The sequence below is a fragment of the Aquarana catesbeiana genome, linkage group LG04, assembly GCF_042186555.1.
Source record: "Aquarana catesbeiana isolate 2022-GZ linkage group LG04, ASM4218655v1, whole genome shotgun sequence".
Taxonomy (NCBI): domain Eukaryota; kingdom Metazoa; phylum Chordata; class Amphibia; order Anura; family Ranidae; genus Aquarana; species Aquarana catesbeiana.
In genome coordinates, this window is record NC_133327.1 from 655,766,493 (window position 1) to 655,778,877 (window position 12,385).

General features: G+C 43.9%; 1 protein-coding gene across 2 annotated transcripts in view; it reads left to right on the forward strand.

Moving 5' to 3' along the window:
* PRKCE (protein kinase C epsilon) overlaps positions 1–12,385 on the forward strand; it is a 523,002-nt gene that overhangs the window by 58,658 nt on the left and 451,959 nt on the right. The gene's annotated exons all lie outside the window — the stretch shown is intronic.

A 12,385-nucleotide genomic window follows, 5' to 3' on the forward strand; every position in this document is an offset into this window, starting at 1 on the left:
ATTAGACTTTTTATATGTATACATTTATACTTTCAGATTCAGTGTGGATCGGGTGTGTCCTCCCACCTTCCCCTCACATTATCAATTAATGGTTATCTGGTTCGTTGCATCGCTTGCACCCTTGCTTTGGGTGGGGGGTCCCCGCCTAAGCCCCGGACCTAGCATTGTATCCGGTGTCCTCCGTTTCCCGTAATCGGTGGCTAGTCCGGCTTTCTGAGCTGGCATGTGAGTATGGGATTCCTTGCCCCCCCCCCCCCCTTTTTCTTTTTTTTTTTTTTACCAATACAGTGGAACCTTGGTTTACGAGTAATGAGGTTACCAAACATTTTGAAAGACAAGCAACTTTTTTTTTTTTTTTTAATTCTGACTCGGTTTGCGAGTGTCTCGCAAAACGAGCAGAATTCAAGCTAATGGGGTGTGCAGTACTGCATTTGGCCAGAGGTGCGGGGGCGCCGGAGACACTCGGAACGGTTCGGAGCCGTTTGGAAATACCCGGGATCACTCGGAAATACTCCGTTTCCAAGCCTTTCCGAGTTCAGCCGAGCTGTCCCCGAGTATTTCCGAGGGTCTCCGGTGCCCCCCCCCACACACACCTCTGGCCACATGCGGTATTGCATGAAATGGAAGTCGATGCGGAACAAATTATCTTCCTTTTCATTGACTTCTATGGGGAAACTCGCTTTGATATGTGAGTGCTTTAGATTACAAGCATTCTCCTGGAACGGATTATGCTTATAATCCAAGGTTCCACTGTACACTATTTTTCACTTGGATCTATCTCTATTTGTGGCATTGTACTTCTGACTAATGGACAAAACCTTCACGAAAAGTTCACATCATGCATCCATAAGGAACACTCATCATGTACCTATGGGTGCAAACATCATTATGTATTTATCTCTATGAATTGAGCTTCATTTATTATTTCTCATGTGTCAGCTTAGAATGGCCCTTTTTGGGATCTCTTTTTTTATACGAATTGTATTTTGTACCTTGAGATAATGAAATGTTTCAGCTTGTAAAATAAATATTTTTACTTGTGTACCCTTCTATGCAATTTACATTTACTTTTTTCATTTGTGACACGCCTCATTCAAAGTCCCATGACCAATTTCTCTCTGCAAATACATGTAATTAGGGATGGAGGCTTGCCACAGAGCATTGATTCCGAGCATGCGTGTTTGTACTTTGGACTTATGTGTGACGGACTTCTGTACACACGATACGAAAATTTGACAACAGACCGTTGTCCGTCGAATTTACTAGCCTGCCATCCAACATTTTGTTGGTGTAAAATGTTGGAAAACAATTGTCTGATGGAGCGTACTAGCGGTCGGATTTTAGGCAAACGGTCTGTTTTCACACAATTCCTTGGCGAAAATCCGATCGTGTGTACAAGGCTTAACTGTTGTATAATTATTATATATTTCTCCTCATTTTCTTATCCATGTTTATCAACTCCTTCCTCCTCCTGAAAATGGTTTATTTATAGATAACAAAAAGCTTGAAAATAGCTCTTCAAATCAGAATTTGATTTCTGTGGCAATTTTTTTTTTTTTTTTGAAGATCTTTTTATTACATTTTCAAGTTATGGCAACTTTTATACCCTTTTTCCAAGCAAGATGATTACACGGAAACTTAAACAAAATAGGAAAAAAAAAAAATTTTTCTACCTATAAACCCCTTTTTTTTTATGCTCAGCAGAGGCGTTGCTAGGTCTACAAAAGACCAGGGGGCTAGACCCCATAGCACCATAGTAAGTAGTAGCTCATAGCACCGTAGGGCGGGCATACACATGTATATAATATGTGTGTGTGTGTGTGTATATCCCCAGAGAGCCCCCCCTTACATCGGGGTTCCCAGAGAGCCCCCTCCTTACATCGGGGTTCCCAGAGGGCCCCCTCCTTACATCGGGGTTCCCAGAGGGCCCCCCCTTACATCGGGGTTCCCAGAGGGCCCCCCCTTACATCGGGGTTCCCAGAGGGCCCCCCCTTACATCGGGGTTCCCAGAGGGCCCCCCCTTACATCGGGGTTCCCAGAGGGCCCCCCCTTACATCGGGGTTCCCAGAGGGCCCCCCCTTACATCGGGGTTCCCAGAGAGCCTCCCCCCTGCCATCAGGGTCCCCAGTGAGCATCCCCTCCCCTTGGGGACCCCTGCAGAGACTCGGGGCTATGGGCCCCAGATTCTGGGCTATAGCCCCAAAAGCCACCCCCTAGCGACGCCACTGATGCTCAGTATTTTTGTCAGTACATTATGCTCGATCTTTCTGGAAGTCTGAGTCTTTTGCCTCAGGGTACAAATATTTCATTACAGTGTTTCTAAAATGTCCTAAGGGACCGCGAACAGATCACATTTCCAGAGTTCTATGTATTAAGATAAAAAACCTTCTGTGTGCAGCAGCCCCCCCTCAACCAACCTAATACTTACCTGAGCCTATGTCGATCCAGCGATATTGCAGGAGAGTGTCGGCCACTTGGGACTTTCCCCATCGGCTGAGACTGCAGCGTGGGGCCATTGGCTCCCGCTGCTGTCACTTAAAGTCAGGGAGCCAATGAGGCGAGAGGGTGTGGGGCAGAACTGCAGCTTTGTGTCTGAATGGACATACAGAGCAGCGGCTCGGCTCTGGTGCCCCCATAGCAAGCTGCTTGATGTGGGGGCATTCAGCAGGAGGGAGGGGCCAGGAGCGTCGGTGAGAAGAGGAGGATCAGGGCTGCTCTATGCAGAACCACTACACAGAGCAGGTAAGTATAACATGTTTGTTATTTTTAAATGAAAAAAACGAGACTTTAGTATCGCTTTAATACTCAGTAATACTGAGAAGTCCAACTGTTTCCAGAAACGGGGAGCTCCCGGAGCTTACAATAAATTAATTTCATAGTTTATTGCATTTCAGAACAATAGCTTAGACCTTGTTTTTGTCTAGAAGTCCGTCGAACAATAGGCAAATAATTTCTTATGGCATGAGCTCCATGAAATGAACAAAACATTGTCAGAGCCGGACAAACTTTTTGCGGAACTTAGGTCAGTTAACGTGATACTAAACACACAATGTTTAATTTACATTGTCCCTTCTATTTCTGTATGTGGATAATGACACTGTAATTATTTTAATAAAAAAAACAAAAACATCCAAGTACTTTTTTCTTAATCTATATACAGCTGTCACATGACCCACATCTTTCCCAGTCTGTCTGCAGGGAAATATAAGTAGGAGGAGCGTCTAGTCTTCTGTTGCTGGTCACATGTTTAAAGTAGAAAAAAAAGACTTTGCAATACAGAGTAAAAATAAATATCAATAAACTGTTTTAAATTGTCATACAAATATATATTTGAAATCAAATTTTTATTATTTTTTGGCAAGAACACGGTGAGGGCTGATTTTTGCTAGTCACACGCTGTGTCACGCCCCTCCAGCCTGTGTCTTACAATAAGAGGGAGGTGAAGCCACCATAAATCTACAAGTAATATCAGACCCCATTGTGTTTGGCTAGTTACTGGGCATGGAAAAGGAGGGAGGGAGTGGGCTGTCATTTACCACTGTGTATACGCCCACATGTGTAACTCTAGAGTCACATGGGCTGCTCAGATGTTATAGGGAGGAAATGCTTACTCAGCATATAAACTTACTGAAAACTGAGCATGTGCAGAGTTGCCACCACAGCTGCAAAATCCCCATCTGAATTGGGGACATGGACAAAAGGTAGAGGTTGAGAGCCGCAAGATCAACCAGGTATTTTTCAGAATACAGAAAACGAATCTCATAATGACTGAGTGAGTTGGAACAGCATGTAATACATCATTTACTGAGAGTATTTTATGATGTGGATTTAGTGACACTTTAAGCCGGCCATACATAGAACAAAATTCAGCCAGTTAAGCAAAGACTGGCCAAATTTCAATCCATGTTGTACGGATGTTAATCCACCACTCTGTCAGATTTTCCCCCCTGAATCAGCGCTGCAGGCTATAGCCTGCAATGCTGATCAGTGTATTCTGACAGGGGGGAATTTTCCCCCCTGTCAGAGTACAATAGCTCAGCTGGAAGGATTCCCCCATCTACATCGGGGTCATTTTTTTTTTTTTTTTTTTAAACCCACTGTCATCAGTAGCACCTTTTAATGCAGGTTAAAGAGGAACTGCAGTCTGCTCAAATAATTTGTAACAAATATATCTTTGCCATTCTGAAGCTTCCCTCCAACCACTTTGCATATTATTTTATATATACTGTGATTCTATACTTGCCAAATATGCTGCAGAAATCTCCCTCCATTAAGTCTGGCTGCAACCATTTTAACTGTGGGCAGCTGAAGCTGCTGCCTGTTCACTTCCTGGATTTACACAGACACACAGAGGCACACCTCCAGCTCTGCGGCTCTCATTGGCCCTCATATGACTCATCCCCCCTCCCTTTCTGGCAAACTCTCACGAGAGTGAGAGAGAGAGAGAGAGAGCTGTGCATGATGTCATAAGCCTAGGCCAGGGGTAGGCAACCTGGGCCCTCCAGCTGTGGTGAAACTACAAGTCCCATGAGACATAGCAAGACCCTGACAATCACAGGCATGACTCCTAGAGGCAGAGGCATGATGGGATTTGTAGTTTCAAAACAGCTGGAGTGCCGAGGTTGCCTACCCCTGGCCTAGGCTAATGACAAGACCGAGGAAGTGGGCTGTATAAGATATTTACTGGCAGAAAAAAAATGTTTTACTATCCAAAGTTAAAACAACAAGGGCAGAAGATTTAATAGATGGAAAGTTGAAAAATGACTGAAGGTCCACTTTAACTCATGAAAAAATGGGTTGTGAATTCTTCAGCCAACACACTTTGCGTAGGGGTGAGCTAGAACCATTCATAACAATTGCTAAACTGTGTGCCAACTTGCACTGTGCATTGAGGCCTTGTTCACACGGGCGCACTTAAGCATACATTTGGAGCAGCATAAATTAACAAATTTAATTGAAGTGCCACGCCACTACTAAGAGGTCCGGATACAACTTTATTCCAATAAAAGTCGAGGAGACAATACAAAAAGTATCCAACGTATTTTGGACCTCCAAAATGTGTTGGATAGTTTTTGGAAAGTCTCCCTGACTTTTATTTGACTACATTTTGTGTCTGGACCTCTTAGCAGTGGTGTGACGCTTCGATTTAAATTTGTGTTACTTTACTTTACATGCCAATGAGATCGTGAAGAGCCTCTGGAGTGTAGAAGCTGCCTGCCCAAGAACCACATCATTTACATCAACATCAATATTCTAAGATGGCAATACCAGGGAGATAACCCTATGGGTCAAGCACTATTTTTTCAGTTTTCCTCAAATTGGGAGCAGTGGCTGTGTACCAATAGACATGAATGGGATTGTCTGCATGGAACACCTATGCATCCCATGTGGGCAAGCACGGCCCTTCTCCCGGATGTACACTTAAAAATCCAAGGTGTGAACAGGCTTTAAAGACACTTTGACCTACAGGTAAGCCTAGATTAAGGCTTACCTGTAGGTCCAAGAAATATCTCCTAAAACTACACGGTTTAGGAGATATTTGCAGAAAGGCAGGCACCGCTGTCTACGGCACATGTGCCGTAGACAGCGGCGCGCAGGCGCACTGAGCATGCCGCTGCTAACGGCGATGTGCTATTAGTGGCGGCTCCCATGCACGGGAGTGACGTCATCGCGGCTCCGGACAATCACAGCGCCAGAGCCACGACACCTGGAAAGAAGATGGACGCTCCGTAGCAGAGGGGACATCGGTGACATCGCAGGCTCCTGTGTCAGGTAAGTGACACATACTATGCTATGCATAGTAGCCCATTATGCTTTACCTTTGCAGGGAAACAAAGAGGAAGTAAACCCATTAGGGTTTACTTCCTCTTTAACACTAGAGCTAAGGAGTGATTGCCACTGCAATCCTAGAATGGAAATCACTACGACCAGGAACTATGACCTGACTATTACTTGGTTCCTAGCTTTGAAGCCAGCTAGAACAAATTTGCTGAGCCCTGGCAGGAAGAATCGTTAAACATTAAGATCACCGCTGTCACTCCAAACCAGTTATTCAGGATTTGACTTAATAAAACTTTTCCTTGTGTACTATATACAAATCAAGACACCGGATTTATCATCTCCAGTGCCGGGGAATAATTTAGATTGAAGTGAGCCTTTTAAGCCCTAAGAACTGTCTAAGCTAATACTGCTGAATTACAGGCATGTTGTGGAACCTACAAGTGTCAGTGATAATCTTCAAAGCAATCTCTGTGAAGCTTTTGGATTCCAAGTCTTGGCTGTAGAGTGGGCATGGAGCTCTGTCCAGGTTGGCATAAACCCATCAGTTACCCGGTAAAACTTGACTGTTAAATCTTAGGGTGTGGCTTATTGCTAGCAGCAGTATTAAAGTGATTGAAAAGGCACAAGGTTTTTTACCTTCTGTGTGCAGCAGCCCCCCCAATACTTATTTGAGCCCCATTTCGATCCAGCGATGTCCAGGAGAGCCTTGCCTCTCCAGGGACTCGCACTCCTGATTGGAGTTTGGCAGCAGCTGGAGCTTTTGGCTCCTGCTGCTGTCAATCACAGCCAGTGAGCCTATCAGGAGATGGGGTGGGACCGGATGGACACTCAGAGCAGCGGCTCAGCTTGAGTGCTTGCTGTGGGGGCACTCGGCAGGGGGGAGGGGCCAGGAGTGCCAAAGAGCGACTTTTTTTTTTTTAGAATCATACTTGCCTTGGTGGATGCTGCATCAGTCCCCCGGCGCCTCTACACTGAGAACCTGGCAGTCGAACATCCGCCGATCGCTCGGTTCTGACAGTTCCCAGAGCTGTAGACTGTCAGTCACAGCTCTCTGCTCTTCTCCCTCCTCGCTAATTGGAGCGCTGAGCTGTAGAGGGGATGGGGCGGCTGACTCAGTCTCTCATCGGCTCGCTGAGAGGCTGAGCGGGGTGAGATCCTGGCAGATCCAGACCCACATTGTAGGGATGACGCAGTGCCTGGACTGATATTGGTGACATCAGTCCACTCTCTGCTGAAAATGGGTCGCAGGAGTGCAAAACAAATTGCACTCCTGTGATTCTTAGGAGAAGTCCAGCCAAACGAGCTTTGGCTGGACTTCTCCTTTTTAAAGTGTTTTGTAAAGCTTTTTTTAAAAAAAAAAAAAATAACAAACATGTCATACTTACCTCCACTGTGCAGCTCGCTTTGCAAAGAGTGGCCTGATCCTCGATTTCTGGGGTCCCCCGGTGGCTCTCGCGGCTCCTCCTCACATCAGATAACCCCCTAGGAGAAGCGCTCTCTCATGGGGGGTTACCTTGTGGGCACGCTCCTGAGTCCAGCATTTGCGTCCATAGACACGAATGCTGGACTTGGCCCTGCCCCCCGGCGCCTGCGTCCTTGGATTTGATTGACAGCAGCAGGAGCCAATGGCTGCGCTGTTATCAGTCTATCCAATCAAAAGCCGAGACCCCGTATAGAGAGAGTGACAGCATGTCATCGCCGGGTGAATTCCAGGGGTCAGGTAAGTAAAACTGGGGGGCCGGTGACTGCCAGAAGGTTTTTCACCTTAATGCATAGGAAAAAAAACAAGGGTTTACAATCCCTTTTTAAGTCTGGTATACAAGGGCTGAATATTGGCCGGTTGGGTCGCGTGTACAGCAGCCTGTCCGTCAGAAGTCCCGGCTTCTTTCGAACAGGCATGCTGGAAAAACAGCTGCCGATCAGCATTTACAGCCAATGGCTTAGGGTTGAGGAGTGAACAGTGCAATGCAAACGTGGAGCTTCCCAGGTGTTTGACATGAAACTTAAATTGCATTTTGTAAACTGGTAAATCTGAACCAGTTTTTCCTTGTTATAAGAAAAACATCATTTATGTGCATTGTGTCTGTGACTGATGAGCCTTGTAGAGCGTAGGTAGGTCATAGTGATCACACTAATTACTAGGGGTGAAAATTTTGTGTCGGTTCATGTCCCAGCACAACACCCAAGACATTCCAGTTGCAGATAGCCACAAATGATAAGGGTGTCATTCATTGATGGCTCTCGGTGAGGCGTGTTGCTATAACGCCCTGAAGGGATTGTATGATATAATGGGGTACATTGTGCAATACTAGAGTACTAGTTCTCTACGTGAAGGAGCGTACAGATGTTGCATCTGTCAGGATAGGGAAATTCCAGAATTTTAGAAGCTTAATATTCAGGTTACAATTGATAGATAGATATCTATATCTGTATATATCTATATATATCTCTCTATCTATCTAATTTTTTATTTATAATAAATAAATATATCTATATAGATATATGTGTGTGTTTTGTGTATGTATGTATGTATGTATGTGTGTATGTATGTGTATATATATCTATATCTTAATATTATCTCTCTATATATATCTATAGAGAGAGAGATATAGATAGAGTGAGATATATATGTGTATGTATGTATGTGAAAGCACAGCCTGGTCCTGGGCCTCCAGTGCAATAGATGGACAATTTGGTCTAGGACATGCCTACATTTCGTTGATTGGACAATAAAGAGGAAGCAGCAGACTGATCAGGTTAATATTTATCCTCCATTCTGCTATAAGAACGTTCCCCTGTGTGTTGAATAGACACATCAGGAGAGCAGAAGAGGCTTTTAACACCACATTTGCTAGGCTTAAAGTGTATGTCAAGGCAATACATACACATTCCCTTGTGTTTTTACCCTGAAAGTATAGCAAAATACCCATTAAACTGCACAAAATGGACTTAGGCTGGCCATAGTCTCACTTGATTCCCCCATAAATAAAATTAGTGTTGATTGGGAATCCATCCTGCTGAGCCATTATGTTCTCCCAACAGGGGAAGCAGTCAGGCTGGTTGTAGCCAAGTTGATCAATCGATCTACTTGGGTACATTCAGTACATATTTTGAAATTTGTCCAGTTCCTGCTAAACTGGCTGAGATTCGAATTGTCTATGGCTGTTTTAAGCTTTGAAGCCCTGTTGTAGGTTGATAACGCATTTTGTAGAGTGTGTCAACCCTGCCCAGTATCTTTTTGCTAAACTACTCAGCCACTCGCATGTTTAGGTTTCTACAACATAAAAGCTAATTATTCTGTAGCCCCAGTCTAGTCTTATGTGCTACCTTGCTGTATGTATGTTACTAAGACAGCTCTAGAGCCTTGATGCCCAACCTGTGGCCTGGGGGTCGCAGGTGGTCCTTTTGTACTTTGTGTGGCCCTGCAGGTACTAATGTGATTCCCTGCTGTCCTGTTATAGCAGGTATCTCTAGCAGTCTCACGTAACGTGTCTCCAGTTTGTCCCACGAACCATCTCCACAATCTCTAACATCAACATTCAACATCTCATGTCCGTAGTCTCTGACCATCTCTTGTATCATGCCTATAGTCTTTGACCATATCCTTTTGTGTGTCCGCTGCCCTTTACGCTGAATTTTATGTGGAGCACTTTGATGTCAAGGGTGACACCCTATAACAAGAAAGTTGACCACTGCTCTAGACCAGTGGTTCTCAACCCTGTCCTCAAGTACCCCCAACAGGCCATGTTTGCAGGTTCTCCTTTATCTTGCACAGGTGCTTTAAATTAGAGTCAATGCTTGGTATTTTGGACAGCTATTTTATCTTTATAAGAGAAATTCCCAAAACATGGCCTATTGGGGGTACTTGAGGACAGGTTTGAGAACCACTGCTCTAGAGGACGGTAAATTAAGTCACTCATTAGGGTGTCACTTGGTTTTTTAAGGCGCCTTTCAATACCAGATGACATCCTGCTTCCTCACCTTACTTAGACTGATTCAGACAATTTTATTTGCCCTGACAGTGCCCTAATTCACCCAAAAGGGTGATGGAGTCTTTAATGCAGCCAAGTAATGCTGAGTCTGTTAAAATCAAAGGCTCTGTGTTAGCGAGCTCCTTGCCTGTCTGCTGCAGGTGGGTCAAGAATGGCTACCTAAATCCTATTCTCCCTCATTGACATCTTTGTGACTGTTTGGGGAAGAGTCACTTGTGTCAAGCTCAACCGTTAGTCAACAGAGCACTCTTGGACCATGTTACATGATGCTTAGTGGCATCAAATTCAGCCTCACGATGTCACTGGCATTAGAGCAATCATTGTCAAGTAGGGTGGAACTTTTGTAATGTGGTGCTTACTTGAGATGACTGTGATTACTGCCAAGCATAGCTTAAGTAGAGCTGCATTTTTCTATCACTGATTCACTCTTGTGTAGTTCCTAGATGGATATTTTATCGTTTCTATTTGTTCAAGTTACTACGATCGTGCCAACTGATGTCTTCTCTGTTTTCCAAGAACAATATTTATTGAGCCCTCCTTGGAGGGACAGCAGGCAAAGAAGAAAATACATTGCTGATTCATTCTGCATTAAAGAAAAACATATTTGTTTAGGATTTCTTTGTAGAATTGTAGCATGGTATGAAGCAAACAAATAGCCTAGTTTTCGGCTATCAGAGAAATGCAAGTTGCTGCATTTTTGAAGCATGAAAGTAACACTGTAGAGTATTCTCTGACCCAGATAAAATCAGATGCTCCAAAAGGCAACCCAGGCAACAAGAAAAATCGATCATTGTGGTCCTTTGACGAGGTTTATGAACGAGATGTACTGTCTTGTCACATGAAGTAGTGTTACGCAAAAGCTCCCTCTCACTTGGGGGCAGACTGGGCCAGGGACAAAAATGAAAAAGATATGCCAAACTGGTGGGCTTAAGTGGAGATATTTTACTATTTTAGAGAGAGATCAGAGCTGGACCTGCAGTTGGTGAAACATACTGGGAATTGTATAGCTATACCAGACCTGGAATTGGAGTCTGGCAGAGAGACCTCTTCCAGCACCAACTTCCTTTGCGGCTCAGATGTCACGTGCCAAGAGCCACAAAGAAAGTTGATGCTGAAAGATATGGTAGATCGAATTTAAATAAACAATGTCCTTTTTTCCTATGGACACCAATTACCGTAGAACCATGCCAAACTTTGCATGGTATTTGTCCCTACCGTGAAAGGGCTAGTTGGTTGTGTCACTCAGGCCAAAGGTTCCTAGTCCTCTCCTGCTCTTATATTTCAGTTGATTTGGTCGAGGTTGCAGAGAAAGCTTGCATTTGACCATATTTACTTAAGATGAGATCAAGCTTTGGGACAGTGTGGGTTATATATGGTTCATACACCTCCCTGCATGACTGAAGTAGGGGTATGGTGTTCTGTACCCACCATGATACAATGACAAGGATCAGGACTCGAGCACAATTACAAAATGTCACAGGCGATGAGGGAAGAGGAGACGAGGGAAGAAGAGACAAGACTTTGGGTTTGAGAAGGTTAATGAATAACTCTACCAGCCTTTTATATCTTTGGGGATATCAGCACTGACCTCAATCGCACTATATTGGCAGTTCAAATATACTGATAAGGGCAAAAGTATGTGGGCACCCCTCCAAATAGTTTCTTTAAGATGTTACCAGTATAGCATATAAAGACATTTTTTGACTTTCAAACTTGTTACAACAGATTTAGGGAAGGCCACTTTCTGCTTCAGCATGACTGTGCCCCCTGTGCAAAAAGTCAAGACATGGTTTGATGAGTTTGGTGTGGAGGAACTCAAGAGGCCTGCACAGAGCCTTGACTTCAACCCTACCGAATACCTTTCCCATGAATTGTAATACAGATTGCAAGACAGGTCGTCTCGCTGAACATCTGTACCTGAATTTACAAAGGTTCTTTCTGCTGAATACTGCCAATATATCGTGGAAAGCCTTCTGGAATAGTGGAGGTTGCTACTAGGGTGTTGGAAGGCAACATGTTTTATTTCATATTCAAACACATCTTGTATTATGAAATAAAATATGTTGCCTTCCAACATAGGGGCAAATCCATGTTCATGCCTCTGGTTTTGGATCGGAATGTCCAGCAAGCTCCTATCACTGTGCTGGTTGGGTGTCCAAAAATATCTGATCATAAAGATTTCAAGTAGTGAGACCCATTCCCAGAGATTGTCAAAATTGGTGGCCTAATGAGATGTTAAAGACCAGTGAGGAATCTGGCCCAACAGCTTCCAGACTGAGTTAAAATATTAGTTAATGGGTTGAGTGGTATTTTAATAAATAATGAAAAGGTTCTTCTTGTGCCATTTGCAACCAGGAACAAAAATGTTCTTTGTACAGCTTTCATTTAGATGCAAACTATGGCTTTTTATATCATAGTAAAACCATTGTTTTATCATGTGTACTTTACTTTAGTCACTTCCCTTGGTTCTTCCACCTGTAAGAAAAATGGGAAGTGTCATTGCAGACTTGGCTACTATTGCTGTTATATGTCATGGAATATATGGGTGGAGCAATGTTCAACCTGTTAAATAGACCGGTTACTGGCCATAAATGTAGGTGTAGAATTCTGGT